Source organism: Oreochromis niloticus, unplaced genomic scaffold (assembly GCF_001858045.2).
Source record: "Oreochromis niloticus isolate F11D_XX unplaced genomic scaffold, O_niloticus_UMD_NMBU tig00000649_pilon, whole genome shotgun sequence".
Lineage (NCBI taxonomy): Eukaryota > Metazoa > Chordata > Actinopteri > Cichliformes > Cichlidae > Oreochromis > Oreochromis niloticus.
This window is the reverse complement of record NW_020327203.1, coordinates 64,591-71,929: the sequence shown is the minus strand read 5'-3', so window position 1 is coordinate 71,929 and position 7,339 is coordinate 64,591. Positions and strand designations below refer to the sequence as shown.

Below are 7,339 nucleotides of genomic sequence, written 5' to 3'. Positions count from 1 at the left end.
CACAACGACTGAAACTGTCGGAGCCGGGGCTCGAACCGGCAACCTTCCAATTATAAGACGAACTGTCAACTCTTCAGCCACGATTCAGTCATCCACCCATGTGTGTGAATGACTGAATGTGTAAAGCGCTTTGGAGTCCTTAGGGGACTAGTAAAGCGCTATACAAATACAGGCCATTTACCATTTAAATTGAAAATTTTGTTTGAATTCTGCAATTGAAGACATGCTCAGTTATTTATGAACATGGTCTTTGTTTAAAGCAAGAAATGGATTTGTAACATGGGGGTGCATATCTCATTCTGAAAAAACTTTAACAACTAATAAGTGTTACCCAAAGCCAATCACCATCATCCAAGGCATCAGTATGGCTCTTCTTTGGAAAGACATGAATTCTTAAGCACAAGGGATATTGTGTAATTGTAATTGTGTAATTTTTTTTTTTTTTTTTGTCTTTGAACCCTTTTATAGCCGACAGGTATTGAAGACACGTTTTCTAAGAGGATGAAAGTTGGCATTGCGATGGTGAAAGAAGAAGACATCATCGATGTGTTGGTTGTCCTTGAGGCGGCAGTAATCCTGTCTAATCTGAGGGATGTCTCAAGTGCCATTTCCATGCTGATGGGCCTTCTTTTTGCCCTCAACATAGACTATCCAAAGGAACTTAAGGACATCTTTGAAGTCATTCAGAACATCCTAATGAACATTGGTGGAAGGCAGTGCATCTCACTAGTGCATGGTCTAAGAAACAGACTCTTGCAGAAAGCCATGCAGAACTGTAATTGTATGCTCACAGCATACAATTGCCTTAGTGTTAAGGACAGTTTTTATTTTACTGTTTGTTTTTTTATTCTTGCAAGTTCTCATTCTCACTTTTGTATGTCACTAAATGACTACACTTTACATTCCAGATTAGACAATTACTCATTTGTTCATGGTTTAAGAAACTTATGTGAACAACAATATAATGGTGGACTCTGCAGATGCTTATCTCATGCAAGTCAGTAGTTTTTCCTTTGTTTTGCAATTGAGCAGACTCAAACTGATGTTTCTGAAATATTCATATTATCAAATGTTTCAGAAGCATGCACTCATTTTCAGAGATATTGGTTCTGTGGAATTTGTTGCAATTGTAAACGAAGACAAATACAAGAGTTTGATGTCTTAGTTGTTATGAACTGATCTTTACTGTCACTTATCAAAGGTTTTGTACTATTTTAATATTTCAAGTTTTATGCTAACAGGTGTGACTGAGCACAATGAAGTTTAAAAATTTTGTAAATGTAAAGAATAACTTTTCTAAAATAGCAAGTGTCCCGTTGATACATTACATTAATGCAGACTTTATGTTGTTACTTCACAAGAATCACTACTGCTCCTAGAGTATTGGTCAGAATTTAATCTTCACCCAAACTGGGCTCAAGACCAAGTTCAAATTTATTGTTTCACAGGGAGCAGCCTTTGAGTTTTGATGGATTGTGAGCCTGATGAGCTACGTCACTGATTTTTCTGTTTCTCAGATGACTAAGATGGCACAATAAATGGTGAATGTTGGGTGCTCATGAGTAATTGTCTTGTCATGTTCTTAAAACAAACTTTCTGTATGAAATGATCAGATAGACTTTAATGGAATCTGTGGGGTTTTATTTTTTTTTCTGTAAACAACAGAAAATTAATTTAAAGGAATGTAGGTATTTAAACCTGAGATCTAAGATAAACCTAACAGGTAGTTTTGCTGAAATGGATGTTAGAAAGCTAAAAAAACAAAACAAAACTTAAGATGTTTAATACACATTTTTCTTTACATCCAGTCAATCAACTCTGATAATTAAAATGAAACTGATTTACAAGTTCACTCAGCTACCTTAAGGAGCTCAGTTAATTAATAAACTTAAATCAACTTAGCTAACAGATTATGTTAGTTAAGCTAAAATAGATTCCTAAGTTAAAAGAACTACTAAAGTATTTGAATTAACTAAAAAACCCAAGTCAACTGAAATAGGACAAGAGTTTAAACAATAGATTATTTTAATTTAGCTGAAAGGGTTTTCCCAAGTAAAAATGACAATTAAAGGAGTTGAACTGACTAACAAATCTCAGTCAACTAAACTAAGATGAAAGTTTAGACGACATGTGATTTTTCATTAAGATAACAATTGGTTGTGTTATAAGAACAAACTCTATTTCTTGACTTAACTTAAAATTTTAAGGCAGCCCTTTACCTCATATTTTTAAGTTGAAACAACAAGTTATATTTTACAGTGCAGGTATTCATTGGTCGTGTCCAAATTCATGGGCTGCATCCTCCTGAGGCCGCATTTGTAGACCGATTACGTCACAGCGACGCGCCGAAGGCTGTCCAAATTCATAGGCTGCTCCGAATGCAGCCGACAAATGGGTCCTCATTTTCTCCGAATTTGAGGATGGGTCTGATGTATCCTTCTTTGCCCACCATATCCCAGAATTCATAGCGCGGCCCAGCCAAACTCTAGTTTCCGGTAATGGCGGCCGGTACTACGTTTTAAAATTACTCTTATTAATTTTTCTGGGTCACAAAATAAACTTTTAACATATTTTCAGGCGAGAAAGTAGCTGTGTAAACATCAAATATCTGCTCGGTTTATCAAGATATCGCATATTTGGAAAAGTGCTTCGACGTTTTCGGAGACGTCTGTTACCCACCAGCTCGATAGCTAGCCGAGAGCTCGAGGGTCACTGAAGCCGCCGAGAACGGCACAACTCCCGGCACATCATTTTCAGATCACCGCGGACTTTCGCTACTCGGGTTAAACGTAGTATATAAGTACCTGAGACAACCTGAAAATGTTATTGTTGGGCTTTTTCAGTGTTTTGTTTGTTCGTGAGTAAATCGGTTTGGCTGAGATTAAAGTTATTAGATTACATTAGATAAAATAAAACTTTATTAATCCTCCGAGTGGGTTCCTCCTTGGTTTTTATACAGCTGACTAAACGTCAAACAGAAAACTGATTAAACAGAAGTGTGAGATGGTCGAGAATTTACGCCAGTGTACTGTTATATTTTACATAGCAAGGAGCAGACGGCCAAGTTTATTAAACTCCACCGAGACAGCGGTGACGTTAATCAGAAGGCTAGACCGTCCAATTTCACTGCCGTTTACTTCCGGCCTACCCGACCGTCTGAGGACCCGGCCCACATTGTCTTCTACAGTAGAGCGGGACATTTGATTTACTCTCAGCGGAATTGACCGGAGAAGGCATCTGTTCATGCACTGCACTGGCCTGCACCACGATTAGTATAAGGTAAGAATGAATGATTTTTTTCCTACTCGTTATTTCCATGTTTGCATTTGAATAACAGTAAAAAAAGCTCGTTAATGTTGTACATTAACGAGTTTTTTACTGTTATTTACGTTGCTCCCACAAAATGTGGGAGCCCGAAATTGTGTCTACTTCTTACAATCCGGCAACAAATAAATTGCACTGCGAACAAAGTATATCAACAAAGAAAACATTTTCGTTTCATAATTTCTTCGTTATATTCCCTTACAAAGCTAGCTTTAACGCTTCGAGGTTTCCTTTGTTCTTGCCGTCGCCTCGGCACTTGACCCAGACTTTCGCTCTGTAGTTGCTTAGTACTACAAAAAATTCTAAATCTGTGATATATGATTGATAAACGTAATGGTAACTGTATAAATGTGTTCAAGGACTTTGTTACTTTTAATGATTGGAGACCACCCGCTTCAATTCAAACTTTACGTTGCACGCTCACCTACCAATTGCGTTTGCACCTTTCGTCCACACGTAAACAGCGTTTTTGGTCACTGAAAATGGAGATTTCTAAAAACGCCTGCCAGGGTGGATATTTTCGAAAACTCCATTTTTGCATTTATGTGTGGACGAGAGAAACGGAGAAAACGCAGCGTCAAAGGTCTGCGCCAATTTTGACGTCACACTGTGCGCCACGTTTTTGTTTCAGTGCCATGAATTCCTACTTTTAGTATATTCAGTGTTTAAATGCTTACATATACACACACAGTAACTGTCCCTTCACACATAGGACTCAGTTCATCTTCTATGAGCCGTCTTTGTATCTAGTTTTCCCTCTTTATTGACATTGTTCCTTATTTTTCCTCTTTTTTTCAGATCTGATTTGGTTACTACCATCCACCCATCAATACGTAAGAAACTCACGTCCTTAAAAACATTCCTAGTGTTAAACGTTTCGCTTATTTGACTATTTCCAAATATAGCAATATTAATAAAATAGCAATATATTTGTTTAATCTGATATACACTTTTGTCTGGCCATACATTGTGTTTGTACTTCCAGACACATTTCAAGAAGCCGAACGCAGTCTTCAGAAATATCTAAGTGAACACTGTGATACGTCTGACCTTCAGTCCGAAGCTGAAACTCAGACCAGTCATAAAAGAAAGCACAAGTAAAACTTTATTCACAAACATTTCTTTGATTGTTAAGAATTTATAATCCTGTCTTTTGTACATATCTGTGATGCTTGAATACTGCAATATAACCACATAATATAGTCCAAAAAGTGTACGTTTGTAAACTTTTTAAAAACGCAAAGCCATGTACACTTGTGCACTTCAAAAATTCATTGTATACTGCACCTTCTTGCACATCTCCGTTTCCTGTGTGTGTGTTATTATAAATCAAACTGTAACTGTAGGAAAAAATATGCCAAAAGCACATTTGTAATTACTTATGAACTTTTTCTACTTATTTCTTTAGACCAAATCCCCTGTACACATATAGTGACTCAGAGGATGAGCAGCCCACAAAAAAACGGTTTCCCCAGGCACCTCGAGTGAAAATACCAGGTAATAAAATAATGTCTAGTGTCTGTGTACATATCTGTGTGTGACACACGGAAACTTTTTGGACAAGTTGTCTGTATTCTTAAATACTTTAAAAAAATTTATCTTTTTCTAAACAGCCCTCACCACTCCGCAGTCTTCCCCCCAGCCCACTGACAGCAGGCATCATAATGCCCCTCCCAGCTTCCGGCACCTTTCGCCACTCCGGCAGAACACTCCAAACGACACAGCTTTGCAATCTCCCCAGCATGCAGAGTCTGATGTCGAGGCCTTCCCTATAGATGGTATGCTTTTAAAATTGTTTTAAAGCTGAATCACAATGTCATTGTGCACTTATCTTCAAAACACCAGTTTATACTCCTGAATGTCATCTTGTTGTGATTTGTTTTTCTGTAGATTCCAGAGACTCTGTGAGGCCACTATCGAACATCTTGGAATTTCAGATTTTACATGGTATAAATGGTAAATGGCCTATATTTGTACAGTGCTTTAACTAGTCCCTAAGGACCCCAAAGCGCTTTACACATTCAGTCATCCACCCATTCACACACACATTCACGCACTGGTGGTGGCTATGGAACGCCAGGACTGCCATAATGAATTAATTAAATACACCATTAAATAATTAATTAAATGTGGCAATAATTAATTAAAATTGGAATTAATTAATTAAATAAATAGTTATGACACATGTAATTAATTAATTATTGACACATTTAATTAATTATTTATGTATTTCACATTTTAATTAATTATTGACACATTTAATTAATTAATTATTGACACATTTAATTAATTTTTTATGTATTTCACATTTTAATTAATTATTGACACATTTAATTAATTATTTAATGATATATTTATTTATTTCATTTTGGCAGTCCTGGCGCCTGGCTCTCACCATGAAATAATTTTATCTGTCAACCTCACCCATCAAACTAAGTGGGCGGGGTTAACGCTGCCCATGCAGCTTCTCTAACATTTGATTGGTTGCCGTGCAAAGTAAGTCAAAACAGGTCGATCCTAGATAATCGATTGCTTCTCTAGACTTGAGGCAGCCAGGTATCCCAGAATGCAGATCAAATCACAGCCAGCAATGGTGATGGTGTAGTTTTACAATACCCCGTTTTTCTGTCACCAACTACACTTTTAACAGTGTTTTAGCCACGAATGTCGCGCCGTAATCTTCACATGTCTGGTCAGGTTGTCAACATAGAACATGTTTGCATAAGTTCTCAGATGTTTTCAGAGATTTCAGTAGCTCTGCTAACAGTCAGCATGCAGAGTGCACCGAGGGGGTTACGTTAACCGGTTTGTTTACATATTCCACTCTCCGTGTTCCACATGTCGCATTCGCATATTCTCATTTTCACCGAACGATCGTCTCTTTCCACCTGGTCTTGTGTGTCTGTGCTTCTGTAACATAAAGAACGAGCTGACATTTTTCTCACGAAACCAGCGATCAGCTCAACAGACCCTCAGTTTACCTGCATGCATCCTCCTCACCTGTCAGCTGTTTAACACCTGCTGCTAATTCAAGAAACACGCCCACGTTACCTGGTGATAGTCACAGTTTAACTGGGCAGCCGGTGCTCGATATAACGCAATGTCAGCGCATTTTTCTGCACAAGATAATATAGTATTTTTCCCGAGCGCAGAGCTGCTGGAGCTTGTTTCCTGACAGAGCACTTTATAGGCGAACCAGCTTCATCGGTGGCTGATGTCCAATCACCGGCACACAGCTTTGAAACCTCACCTGAGTTTTAGCTCTCAGTGGTTAAACACTGGACTTAATTCACTCAGGTTTTGTCTGTCGGGTCACATTTACTTCACTGTTTTATTTACAACTGAGCAAATCGGTTTGGCTGAGCCTAAAGTTACGTTTCATAACTGCATAGTTTTACAGACGTGTTGTTAATGGTTCACTGGCACATGTGTTAGACTGAACTATTCGCTTTTCTTTATCTGGTGTGTTTTGGGTTTAACAGTGAATTTTGAGATTAATCTGACTTTTAAAATGTTTTATACAAAGAGGAAAGAGACGGCGCATTTCCACCGAGAGGAGCGGAGTTTGCAACAGCATGTTCATAATGCAGACTGCAACCTGGACAGAAATATTATATCATCTGTTTTTAATAGTTGTTCAACTGTACTCTAAACACCAGGTATCTGTTAGAATTTTTAGAGTTTACTTAACTAAAAATAAATGAGGTTAACATATAATTTGTGTGATTTTTTTCTCTCTTTTTTTTCTTTTTCGGTCATGTTATGTTTAACTGTCAAAGGCTTGTTACAAACTATGAAACACATCGTGCAGACTTCTGGATGTTAGAACAGGTTCGATCGTGTATTCATTTGGTGATTTATTAAATGTATAACTGTTATTCTAATCTGCTGCTGAGTCTGTTACGCTGATGAAAATGCAGAAAACACAGATCACGAACTGTTCAACCAATCACGTTCATTCCACTTTGATCTGCGACAAACTGACGGTTCATCTCTGTTACAGTGTTGCGTTAGA

At 37.7% G+C, this 7,339-nt stretch overlaps 1 long non-coding RNA gene across 1 annotated transcript; it reads left to right on the top strand.

The window, feature by feature from the left end:
* The first annotated feature begins 4,571 nt into the window (after positions 1 to 4,571).
* LOC109200502 (uncharacterized) lies at positions 4,572 to 5,241 on the top strand. The gene is made up of 3 exons (XR_002060673.2): positions 4,572 to 4,821; positions 4,938 to 5,102; positions 5,215 to 5,241. It is a non-coding gene; the product is annotated as an uncharacterized LOC109200502 (long non-coding RNA).
* The last annotated feature ends 2,098 nt before the right edge of the window (positions 5,242 to 7,339 follow it).